The sequence below is a fragment of the Emys orbicularis genome, chromosome 1, assembly GCF_028017835.1.
Source record: "Emys orbicularis isolate rEmyOrb1 chromosome 1, rEmyOrb1.hap1, whole genome shotgun sequence".
NCBI lineage: Eukaryota > Metazoa > Chordata > Testudines > Emydidae > Emys > Emys orbicularis.
This window is the reverse complement of record NC_088683.1, coordinates 94,094,782-94,108,357: the sequence shown is the minus strand read 5'-3', so window position 1 is coordinate 94,108,357 and position 13,576 is coordinate 94,094,782.

Below are 13,576 nucleotides of genomic sequence, written 5' to 3'. Positions count from 1 at the left end.
CATAGAATCGTAGGACTGGAAGGGATCTTGAGGTGTCATCTAGACCAGTCCCCTGTACTCCTGGCAGGACTAAGTATTATCTTGAATTAAATATCCTAAGTACTAACTAAATATAGGTATATTCAACAGGTTGAAAGACAAAAAACAAACTCTGAACCATCGTACAAAATGTTATGAATTTTGGGGCTTTTAGATATGAAATTGTGAGCGTGTGGTGATAATTTAACTATATAATTTAAGCAAATTGGCATCATTAATTGAATAGATATTCATGGGCAGATTGTGCCACACAGCCCTGAATAATAATAATGCTGAAAACTCCCTTTGGGGAACTAGCAGTCTCTGTTTAGGGGAGTACATTGACTCAACTGGCTCAGGCTCCTCCATGCACAGGCCAAGCAGTCTGGCTCTAACTAATCTGGTTACTAGGAAAGAGCTACAAGGCTCTGATCCTGCTGTCTGATCGGTGTGAGAAGACCCCTACACCACTTTACTTTAATAGGGCCTTGCATGGACAGAAGGCTCTGCCTACACAGATCCATTGTAGAATCAGGGCCTAATTGACTATTACTGAGATCCTGTAGTGTACATTTCTATGCTCTTAGAAGTGAAAATTACCATGTGAAAATACAAACTGTTACCTGGGTTGATACATTGTATTAGAATTCGATCTTGGGATATTTTACATTAGATTTCTGTCCTCTGCCCTAGAGTGAGCACTTTAGTTTTACTAGCTGCCCCTGCACATTAAAAGTGGCATTCGGACAGATCGATTATGGCCTTTTTTCACTACCTTATCCGGTTTCAGTCTCCCAACTGCTGAACACTTCCTCAGCCTTCCCCAACGACAAGTGCCCCGGGTCAGGTGAGTTAAGAGTTACACAGAAATATAAAATTGAATATGAAAATGTCAAATAAAAAAAAATGTAACACAAAATGGGCAACTTCACCCCGTCTGTGATATTGTGACTTGGGTAGGGCCTCAGATAGAGACAGTAATGTAAAATGGAGAGACCCTCAGGACCCTGTCCTTCCCTCAATGTCTAAAACACATATGGACAGAACAAAGGTTTTCATGACCAAACTGACTGACTTGCAGTGCCTACCACTGTAGCAAACCCTACACAAATGACATGAAATTACCCATGCTGGGAACATCAGTTAAAAACACTGCTGCTGTTGCCACAACCAATATTTGCATCTAGCTGGTAAGGGGATCAAAACAGTCAGCCAAAAGTGTTTCACCTCCACCACCTCCCCCCAAAAGACAAAGGTTGTTGTGTTGTGCCCTGGAGCCTGTCACAATGGGCTCTGGCAGAGTCACTCCAAAGGCATTTAAAACAGCTTTCTTTTTCTCTTCCCAAATTGGTTAGAGATGATTTATCACAACTAGAAAGTGAAAGCAGACAGTTCCCGTAACATAGGGTTGCTTCAGTTAACTCTAAACAGCATCAAAAATGCACTAGGTGCTTTGCTGCCAACTGTCAGAGAATCAGAGAGGGGAAAAAACATGGTTATTTAAGCCCATTCCTAGCCAATACTACATTGCTCCTTGTGGTTTATCTCCCCAATATTTTTCCAGTCCAGTTTCAAATAACCCAGGTGATGTAGAAGACTATTTCACAATCTGCTAAATTTCACTGTTAGGAAACAATGGCTTACATTCAGCAGAAATTATCCTTTGCTCATTTTCCTCAACTCACATGCTGTTAGGTAAAGAAACAGAAGTGAAAGTTTTTATTTCTCAGAAACCCACAATGGGTGGGGAGGGAAGTCAGCAACAAACAGGATGCATCTCTATAAGTAAGCAAGAAACACTTACTGGCTATTCAGTTTTAACACCCCTTGAGTGCCAGGATCCCAGCACTTTTCTCTTTTAACCACTGGGGACTCCATTAGCTATTCAAGGTACTACAAGGGGCTGGCTGCATTTCAGTAGATATGAGTTCCCTCTAAATGTCAGGGTGAGGGATCTCAGGAACAGGGCCGGCTCCAGGCACCAGCAAAGGAAGCAGGTGCTTGGGGCGGCCAATGGAAAGGGGCGGCACGTCCGGGTCTTTGTTGGCAATTCGGCAGCGGGTCCGTGAGTCCCTCTCGGAGCGAAGGACCCGCCGCCAAAGTGCCGCCGAAGAATGAAGCGGCGTGGCTGAGCTGCCGCCAAAGTGCTGCAGATCGGGGCTTTATTTTATTTATTTATTTGTTTATTTATTTATTGCAGCTTTGCCGCTTGGGGCGGCAAAAACGCTGGAGCCAGCCCTGCTCAGGAAAGAAGGGAAAGTTCCTAATGTGCCAGTTCCTGTGTGTGTCATACCAATTATAGGTTTCTTTTCCGTGATTGTCCAGAAGAGGGCAGCAACAGGGATCAGTATTTCCCTCTCAGTGGAGAGTCCACAGATGCAAACCAGTTATCTAACCATGAGAGATCATCCAGGAAGCTAACTGCCTTCTCAGTGCTCCTACTCCTTTACTGGCGTGGGAGTGAGGGAACTGAATTTAGATGCCCCATTACACCCACAGGAAGAAGGCCTGGCTGGCCTTCCTATAGCTTAGTGTTACTCATAGGAATTGCCACACCAGAACAAGCCAATGGCCCAGTGAAGTCCAGTATCCCTTCTCAGGCAATAATTAACATATGCTACTTCAGAGGAACGTGCAATAAGCTGTCCATAATGCACTTATTCTATACTGTGATAGATTGGGGGGGGGAGAGAGATATTCTCCTGATCCCAGCTGATCAATGCTACCATAAAACATGATGAGCACCAACACGGTTAAGTGTCATCCTAGCTAGAGTAATGGCAGAAATTATTCTTATTCATAAATGTGTCTAGCCTCTATGAGATACCATTATCTCAGAATTCTCTGCTTCTGACCTCCCAGTAGTATAGGGTTGCCAGGTGTCTGGTTTTCGACCGGAACACCTTGTCAAAAAGGGACCCTGGCGGCTCCTGTCAGCACAGCTGACTGGGCCGTTAAAAGTCCAGTTGGTGGCACAGCAGGTCTAAGGCAGGCTCCCTGCCTCCTGTGGTTCTGCACAGCTCCCAGAAGCAGTGGCATGTCCCCCCTCTGGCTCCTAGGCATAGGCGCAGCTGGGGGCTCTGCACGCTGCCCCTGCCCCAAACACCAGCTCCACAGCTCCCATTGGCCGGGAACCACAGCCAATGGGAGCTGAAGGGGTGGTGCCTGCGGACAGGGCAGCACGCAGAGCCATCTGGCCACGCCTCCGCGTAGGAGCCGGAGGGGGGACATGCCGCTGCTTCCAGGAGCTCCCAGAGGTAAGTGCCACCCAGATCCTGACCCCCTCCCATGCCCCAACCCTGATCCCCCTCCCACCCTCCGAACCCCTCGGTCCCAGCCCAGAGCAGCCTCCAACACCCCAAACCCCTCACCCCCAGCCCCACCTCAGAGTCTGCATCCCCAGCTGGAGCCCTCACCCCCCCCTGCACCCCAACCCCCTGCCCTGATCCCCTTCCCACCCTCCAAACCCCTTGGTCCCAGCCCGGACCCCTCTCCTGCACCCCAAATCCCTCATCCCCGGCCCCATACTAGCTTGCACCCCCAGCCGGAGCCCTGACCCCAACCCCCTGCCCCAGCCTGGAGTCCCCTCCCACACTCTGAACTCCTCAGCCCCAGCCCAGAACCCCCTCCTGCACCCCAAATCCCTCAGCCCTGGCCCCACACCAGAGCCTGCACCCCCAGCTGCAGCCCAAACTCCCCCCGCACCCCAACACCCTGCCCCAGCCCAGGGCCCCCTCCCATACTCCAAACCCCTCAGCTCCACCCCCCAACCCGGAGCCCCCTCCTGCACCCCAAACCCCTCATCCCCAGTCCCACCCCAGAGCCCTCACCCCCTCCCGCATCCCAACCCACTGCCTCAGCCCAGAGCCCCCTCCCACACCCTGAACTCATTTCTGGCCCCACCCTGGAGCCCTCACCCCCAGCTGGAGTCCCTCACCCCAATCCCCCGAGCCAGCCCAGTGAAAATAAGCCAGTGAGTGAGGGTGGGGAGAGAGAACGACAGAGGGAGGGGAGGATGGAGTGAGCGGGGCGGGGCCTCAGAGAAGGGGTGGGGTCTTGGAGGAAGGGCGGGGCAGGGCAAGGGTGTTCGGTTTTGTGCGAGTAGAAAGTTGGCAACCCTACAGTAGTACCTCTCACTCCCCACCATGGGGAGCCATAACACTATCAGGGACTGCTCACTTGGATAATTTTAGTATCATTAAGAGGGCAGCTGAAGAGCACCTGAGACAAGCAGCACAGGTTGCCTCTGATCTGCCCATGACTCTCATTCAATATAAAGTGATACAAATTGAAGAGGGAATTACAAGGGAAAAGTTAACCTGGCCGCTTTAAAGGTTTGCCAAGCCAGCTTCAGGCAAACACTTCCAACCAGGATCAACATAAGGAAAAAGCCTGTTTGTTAGGACAAGACAAAGGGCAGGTGGCATTCTGAAGTCTGGCCATGGGAGGCAGGTGCGGGGTGAGATCTTTATTTGGAAATAAGGTGCAAAGCTGAGCTGGGAGACAACTATTCTCCTTAGAAAGACTTTTTAAATTGTGCAGGAAAATCAAAAATAGTTTGTCCAAAGCAATAAATAGAATAGTGAATGGATTGAAGAGACATACAAAGGATGTTTCAGCAGAGGTGGTGATAATCTCTTCAGAACATCAGCGTCTAATATCTTTGTGGGAGGTGTCATGTCTGACAGTACAATTAGGGCTCTATGTCTGTCACGGAGGTTGTGGAAGTCACAGATTCCATGACTTTCCATGACCTCCGTGACTTCTGCAGCAGCCAGTGTGGCTGACCCCACAGCAGCCCAAGCAGTTGGCTCGGGGGACCGCCTGAGCAGTGGCCAGTGTGGCTGGCCCAGGGTACCGCCCGAGCAACCGCTGCTCTGGCAGCCCTCAGCAGCTGGTGCCACTGCCCCCTCCCCCCCAGAAGCAGCCCCCACAGGATGTCCCCCGCCCTGCAGCAGCAGTCCCCCAGGGCGGCCAGAGCAGCCGCTGCTCCGGCGGCTCCCAGCAGCAGTCCCCGGGGCGCACCCCGCAGCAGCGGCCGCCCCAAGATTTAGTCAGGGGTATTTATAGTAAAAGTCATGAACAGGTCACGGGCTGTGAATTTTTGTTTATTGCCCGTGACTTGTCCATGACTTTTATTAAAAATACCCGTGACTAAATCGTAGCCTTAATTATAATATACAAACTAATGCTTTAGAAATTAAAAGGACCACTGGCTGTAACTAGGAGGCCTGAGGGAAAAGGGGAAAAGACCGCTATCTAAGGAACCAAGATTTGTCTCGGACATGCTGCCTACAAAAAGGGGATAGAGAAGAACAGGACAAGCTGGAGAAAAGAGAATGTACTCTCAAAGCAATGGGTATTGTTACTGCAAGTGCCCTGCGGGGTACCTGTCTAGATGAGCTGTTGCAGAGTTTCAGGCTAAATGTATTATGCACTCACCACTGTTGTGGCCTGCCCCACTGGAAGAAGTTATCTGGGACTGAGTGCTGCTCCCTGGGTCTCCCCTCCTCTAGAGGTGATCACATCTAGACAGGACGGTTCAAGTTCTAAGCAGGAGAAAAACTTAATACTTCTAGTGTGAAGAAAATACAGAAAGCTGAGAACAGGGCATCTCATGACATGAAAGAACATTCCAATGGAAAGTAAATTCTACCTCCATGCCCTGTGCAGGTCTAATTCTTTAACATAAGGTTCCCATAAATGAAGGTTCCCATTCTCCTCTTTAGGAGTCCTCCCTCTGAGAGCACCTTGAAAAAGAAAACCTCTCTGTAATCAGGGAGGATTGTGGCCCTAAAGACCCTCACTGCACCTTCACTTGGTAGTTCTCCCATTCCCAGCTCCTAACAGGACATTATAGCTCTAAGGCATGGGAGGCCCCAACATCTCATGTCATCTTAATGTTACTCCTCCCTTCGAGCTTCTGTGACTACTTGCTGGTCTGTGTCGGTCAGAATTTCCCTGACCCAGTTTTGCAGTTACCTTCAAAGACCTATTTGTGTAGAAATTCCAACAACACAGCTGCTCCCCCACAACCGTCAGGAGCTTTCCTGAAATCCAGGACATTTTGCTGAGGATTTAGTACAAGAAAACAGAAGTCCCCATTCTTAAGGCTCTACCTCAATCTGCTCTTTGTTGGAGTTGGGAACAGGAGGGGGCTTTCACTTTCAATGGAGTCATTTGAGAATCTACAGTGTGCTGGAGCCCTCCCTCATTACTTACCCAATACAACTGTATCCCCTCCCATCCTTTAGACGTAGCGTACTCCCACACCTTTCCACCCCCTCCCTATATCCACTATACACACAGCCTCTAGATCCACCTATCTGTACCCCCATACAGACACAAAGCACACCCCATTCCTCTCTGTACAGAAACACAACTCCTGTCTACACACACCTCCCAGATATCACACACAGATCCCCACTCCTACATACACCAACTCCCTTTGCCTTGTGCACAAATTTCCACACATTCTCCCTTCCACACCATACACACATACCACCAGAGAGACTTGCAGGACAGAGGAGGTCTTCACCTCACAGTGTAGCTGACATCCGCTGATATAGACGGACAAGTCTGGAGTAGTGCTGAAGTGACCTTTGCCCCATCCCCCTCCAATGAAATTGAGCTGGCATGAATTTACCAGGCAGGTGCTGAAGATGCCTTGCAGCAGGGCTGAGATGGAGGAAGACTCTTGGAAAGTGCAACATGTGAAACTAAGGAGCCCCAGAGCTGTGCTGCTGATGCCCTGGTTCATTGCTTGGTTAAGCACCTTTACTTTGTCTCTGTTGGTATTACTAATGCATCCATCACTGCAGTATCTAGACCCATCGACACCAAGGCTGCTGGCTGTGTGTTTGGAACTAGTTTCTTTTTATGATGCCAGATCCATGTCACTGTATTACACCAGACACACTGAAACACCTTGCTTGCTATCATGGTAGGATCAGTTCCTTTCCTCCCCCTAAATCATCCCTTATACATGGGATTTTGTCCCTCGTTTGAATAGCTCCAGAAACACTGTTTCCTCCACCTCCTGCCGCAGGGTTTTTGTGTCCTGAACTTTTCTTCATTAAAAAAATTCTCCTAGAGTTTAACCTGAATTACCCATGCAGCAGTTTAAGCCCCTTTGCTTCCTATTCTTCCCTAAGTGACTAATAAGAATAATTAGCCTCTGTTCTCTTTCTACCACCCCTCATTAGGTTTCTATCAGACACTTGTCTGTCTCTCCCTTGGTTGTCTTCTCATTACCCTGAGCAGGTTGCACTGTACTGTGCTCATCAGTTTTTTTTTTTTTTCTTTCAAACCTCTTAGGGAGCCATGTGAGGAGGATCATAACTGTAAACCAGCAGGATTAGGGTAAGGAAAGGAAAGAAACATATACGCTCTGGCTCTTCAGTGCTGTTGATTTCCTATTGTGCTAGAATTACATGGCCCATTGGGGGTGCAGTGAGCTCAGGCAGTGGTGGCCTGAACTTCTAAGGATGTGCCTTCAAAGATAGAACTAAAGTCATAAATGAAAAGGGTCAGGTAATCCCAGCCTAGGCTCCAGCAGATGTTTTGCCCATACTGCCGACCTACAACATGGTAGAACATAATTCTATATTTGCTCAGTTCAGGAGCCACCAAGGACTGGAATAGCAGGAGAGTTCGAAGATAAGGTGGAAGTGTATTGAGGGGCAGGCCTGGAAAAGCAGCATTCCTGAAAGGCAGGACTAAGGTGAATTACTAGAGCTGAGTGAGGGATCTGAGCACTGGAACAGCAGAAGTGCTGGAAAGTCAGTACTGTGGTGAACTGTGATGCCTAGGATAGCAGTAGCCCTCTCTGATTAAACAAACAGCAGCAGCAAAGGGCTCCAGAGCTCTGTGTACAACCCTCCCACTGATATGGATGGTCATCACCATAAAAAGCATTCAAAGGAGGTTGTGACAGGTTGGATCACAGAAACCCTCTTGGGAGCTGCCAGTTGATGTGCCAAGACTACCTCTGCCCCTGCTTTCCCTCTGCCAGCTCAGGACTCCAGCACCCTGTCTTGCTGAGCCAGACACTCCCGTCTGCTCCAACAAAGACCCAGGGTCTGAATTACTTGCCCCAAAGCTGCAGGTTTACCTGAAAGCAGCTAACAGAAGTGATCCTGTCTTTAACACTCAGATGCCCAACTCCCAATGGGGTCTAAACCCAAATAAATCCGTTTTACCCTATATAAAGCTTATACAGGGTAAACTCATAAATTGTTCGCCCTCTATAACACTGATAGAGAGAGATGCACAGTTGTTTGTTCCCCCAGGTATTAATACATACTCTGAGTTAATTAATAAGTAAATAGTGATTTTATTAAATACAGAAAGTAGGATTTAAGTCGTTCCAAGTAGTAACAGAACAAAGTAACAGAGGGGTAGCCGTGTTAGTCTGAATCTGTAAAAAGCAACAGAGGGTCCTGTGGCACCTTTAAGACTAACAGAAGTATTGGGAGCATAAGCTTTCGTGGGTAAGAACCTCACTTCTTCAGATGCAAGTAATGGAAATCTCCAGAGGCAGGTATAAATCAGTGTGGAGATAACGAGGTTAGTTCAATCAGGGAGGGTGAGGTGCTCTGCTAGCAGTAGAGGTGTGAACACCAAGGGAGGAGAAACTGCTTCTGTAGTTGGATAGCCATTCACAGTCTTTGTTTAATCCTGATCTGATGGTGTCAAATTTGCAAATGAACTGGAGCTCAGCAGTTTCTCTTTGGAGTCTGGTCCTGAAGTTTTTTTGCTGTAAGATGGCTACCTTAACATCTGCTATTGTGTGGCCAGGGAGGTTAAAGTGTTCTCCTACAGGTTTTTGTATATTGCCATTCCTGATATCTGACTTGTGTCCATTTATCCTCTTGCGTAGTGACTGTCCAGTTTGGCCAATGTACATAGCAGAGGGGCATTGCTGGCACATGATGGCATATATAACATTGGTGGACGTGCAGGTGAATGAGCCGGTGATGTTGTAGCTGATCTGGTTAGGTCCTGTGATAGTGCTGCTGGTGTAGATATGTGGGCAGAGTTGGCATCGAGGTTTGTTGCATGGGTTGGTTCCTGAGTTAGAGTTGTTATGGTGCGGTGCGTGGTTGCTGGTGAGAATATGCTTAAGGTTGGCAGGTTGTCTGTGGGCGAGGACAGGCCTGCCTCCCAAGGTCTGTGAAAGTGAGGGGTCATTGTCCAGGATGGGTTGTAGATCACTGATGATGCGTTGGAGAGGTTTAAGCTGAGGGCTGTAGGTGATGGCCAGTGGAGTTCTGTTGGTTTCTTTTTTGGGCCTGTCTTGTAGCAGGAGGCTTCTGGGTACACGTCTGGCTCTGTTGATTTGTTCCTTTATTTCCTTGTGTGGGTATCGTAGTTTTGAGAATGCTTGGTGAAGATCTTGTAGGTGTTGGTCTCTGTCTGAGGGGTTGGAGCAGATGCGGTTGTACCTCAGTGCTTGGCTGTAAACGATGGATCGTGTGGTGTGTCCGGGGTGGAAGCTGGAGGCATGAAGGTAGGCATAGCGGTCGGTGGGTTTTCGGTATAGGGTGGTGTTAACGTGGCCATTGCTTATTTGTACTGTGGTGTCCAGGAAGTGGACCTCCCGTGTAGATTGGTCCAGGCTGAGGTTGATGGTGGGGTGGAAGCTGTTGAAATCATGGTGGAATTCTTCCAGGGTCTCCTTCCCATGGGTCCAGATGATGAAGATGTCATCAATGTAGCGTAGGTAGAGAAGGGGCGTGAGTGGACGAGAGCTGAGGAAGCGTTGTTCCAGGTCAGCCATAAAGATGTTGGCATATTGTGGGGCCATGCGGGTGCCCATAGCGGTGCCACTGGTCTGGAGGTATATATTGTCACCAAATTTGAAATAATTGTGCGTGAGGATAAAGTCACAGAGCTCGGCAATAAGTTGTGCTGTGTCATCATCAGGGATACTGTTCCTGACAGCTTGTATTCCATCTGTGTGTGGGATGTTTGTGTAGAGAGCCTCTACATCCATGGTGGCTAGGATGGTGTTTTCTGGGAGGTCACCAATGCATTGTAGTTTTCTCAGGAAATCTGTGGTGTCACGGAGATAGCTGGGAGTGCTGGTGGCGTAGGGTCTGAGTAGGGAGTCCACATATCCAGACAGTCCTTCAGTGAGAGTGCCAATGCCCGAGATGATGGGGCGTCCAGGATTTCCAGGTTTGTGGATCTTGGGTAGTAGATAGAATAACCCCGGTCGGGGCTCTAAGGGTATGTTGATTTGTTCCTGTGTTAGTGTAGGGAGTGTCCTGAGTAGATGGTGCAGTTTCTTAGTGTATTCCTCAGTGGGATCTGAGGAAAGTGGCCTGTAGAATTTGGTATTGGAGAGTTGTCTGGCGGCCTCCTTCTGGTAGTCAGACCTGTTCATGATGACAACAGCACCTCCTTTATCAGCCTCTTTGATGATAATGTCAGGGTGGTTTCTGAGGCTGTGGATGGCATTGCGTTCTGCACGACTTAGGTTATGAGGCAAGCGATGTTGTTTTTCCACAATTTCTGCCTGTGCACGTCGGCGGAAGCATTCTATGTATAGGTCCAGACTGTCATTTCGACCCTCAGGAGGAGTCCATGTGGAGTTCTTCTTCCTGTGTTGTTGGTGGGAGGGTATCTGTGTATCAGTGCGCTGTTCAGTGTTATCTTGAAAGTATTCTCTGAGTCGGAGGCGGCGAAAGTAGGCTTCCAGATCACCGCAGAACTGTATCATGTTCGTGGGGGTGCTGGGGCAAAAAGAGAGTCCCCGAGATAGGACAGACTCCTCTGCTGGGTTGAGTGTGTAGCTGGATAAATTGACGATATTGCTGGGTGAGTTAGGGGTACCCCTGTTGTGGCCCCATGTGCCAGGTAGGATTTTAGACAGCTTACGGTCCTTTTTCCTTTGTAGAGAGGTGAAGTGTGTAATGTAGATCTCCTGTCTTATTTTAGTAAAGTCCATTTGTGTGGAGGGTTGGTTATTTATGAAAGTCTCCAGGTTGGAGAGCTCTTTCTTGATGTTTATCTGTTTGCTGTATAGGATGCTGATCAGGTGGTTCCTCAGTTTCTTTGATAGTGTATGGCATAATCTCTCACTGTGGTCTGTGCAGTATGTAGATAGCAATGGATTTTTCACCTTCAGTCCATTTGGTATGATGTCCATCCGTTTGCATTTGGAAAGGAAGATGATATCTGTCTGTATTTGTGCAAGTTTCTTCATGAGGTTGATAGATTTCCATTCCATACGGCTAAATGCAGTGCCTTGCATGGTGTCAAGTATCAGAGGGGTAGCCGTGTTAGTCTGAATCTGTAAAAAGCAACAGAGGGTCCTGTGGCACCTTTAAGACTAACAGAAGTATTGGGAGCATACTAGCAGAGCACCTCACCCTCCCTGATTGAACTAACCTCGTTATCTCCACACTGATTTATACCTGCCTCTGGAGATTTCCATTACTTGCATCTGAAGAAGTGAGGTTCTTACCCACGAAAGCTTATGCTCCCAATACTTCTGTTAGTCTTAAAGGTGCCACAGGACCCTCTGTTGCTTTTTACAGAACAAAGTAAGTTACCATGCAAAATAAAATAAAATATGTAAATCTATGTCTGATCAAACTGAATACAGATAAGATGCTCACCAGTTCCAGAATGCTCCCTTTTACAGACTCCTTTTAGCCTGGGTCCAGCAATCACTCTCACACCTTGCAGTCACTTCCCTTTGTTCCAGTTTCTTCCAAGTATCCTGGGGGATAGAGAGACTCTCTCTTTAGCCAGTTGAAGACAAAATGGGGCACTTACTGAGAATAGTCTTTTCTCAGGAAGCTGACCAACTTAGCCTACTTAGAATCAAACAAGTATGCAGCCAATATTCATAACTTCGAATATAAAAATGATACATGCATACAAATAGGATTAATAGATTCAATAGATCATAACCTTTACAGAGATATGTTACATGGCAGATGTAGCATAAAACACGTTCTAGTTATGTTACATATATACATTCATATGCATATTTCCATAAAGCCTTATGGGAGGTACCGTCACAGAGGTGAAGCAGCATAGGCAAAAAAAATGTTCAGACCAGGACTACAGAGACTCTGTATCCCTCAAATTGGAGGGCTTGGGCTGGGAAAGGCCAAGATGGAGAGCTGGCTCTGATGGCCAGATTAGTAGAGTTTGATTCCGATGCCAGTTCTCAGCAATGGATGAGTTGAGAAAAATCCCCTCCTTGTAAAAGTAGCCAGCATGGAATGATCAAACCACAAAGAACTATAAAAGCATCTTGTCTACATCCCCGATGACACAGGGAGGTCACTGCTCTGACAGTGACAGACACTGTGGAGTGGAGCTGGCAGGTCAGTGGTACACTAGAAAGGGATCAGCGTAGGCTCACTGACACTCTGTGAAGAACATGGGAGATCTCTATTATTCATTGATAGTATGCGTACCTCTGTCTATTTGATTGCTACCATGCTGTCTGCTGTATGGGTGCAAAGTTAACTCAGTCCTGGGAGGTTTTTGCAGGTCTGCAGATAGCCCAATCACCGATACGTATTACAGGTATCGGTGCCTTTGCAGGTTTTCCCCCACCAGGCTCTGCTCAGCAGGCTCGCTAGTAACCCCAAGTGGTGGTGGTGATGGTGGTGGTGATGGTGAGAATCCGAGTGGGAAAAAGGAAACAAAGCTAGGAAGGAGTTAAAAGCTTGAGCCCTGAAGCTGAGAGTGTCCAAAGGAGGAGTTACTGCTGGGGAGACGCTGACCCTCCTCTCATGGCTCCCTAAGTGTGGGGGGAAATGCTAAGCATTATGTGGGTGTAGGCCTTCTTGCAGGCCTTTTTCTCCCTGATTGCTACATTCCTATGGATAAATAAATACTTTGTTTTGAAGAAGCTGTTGGGTGTCACTGTTTTCACCTAGTGTTCATGGCTCCTGAAGGGAAGTCTATAGCAGGGGCCAAACCCAACTGGACTGTCTGAGGAAACATGGTTGGTAACAGGTATGCTGTAGCCTGGAGACCCAGTCTAAAGATGGGGTGAATCTCAGGATTCCACTCAGAGACGCCAGGTGCTGGGCCCGTCACTTGGAAAAGTGGCCACAAAGATACTGAGTGAGGGGTCAAAGGTATAACTTACCCTGCCACTGTGATACCCACAGCAGTGTGGGGGTGTCTTTATGGAAGAAAATGGACACACTGCCATGGCTGAAAAGCCATTGGATAGGCCAGCCCAAACCCCATCCTTGCCCACTGAAACCCCAACCCCTCTTCTCCCTCCCCTCCCTTCACAGCAAGGCCTCTTCTCTGTGTACTGTGGTCCCCTGCCTTCACAGTGAGAATGATATCCCTCCCTCTCCACATGGTAACCTTCTTTCCTGATTAGAGGTGATTAGACAGCACTAAAACCTGCAGAAATGTGACTGACTGAAGTGGAAACAAAGCACCCATTCAAAAGCCCTTAAATCCCTAGGGCAGTATATAGAGAGCTCTGAAACAGAGAGCAGGAGCACAAATCACACTACCCGCAACTCCCTACCCTTCCTCTCTCATCTCACTGCACTCTGATCTCAAC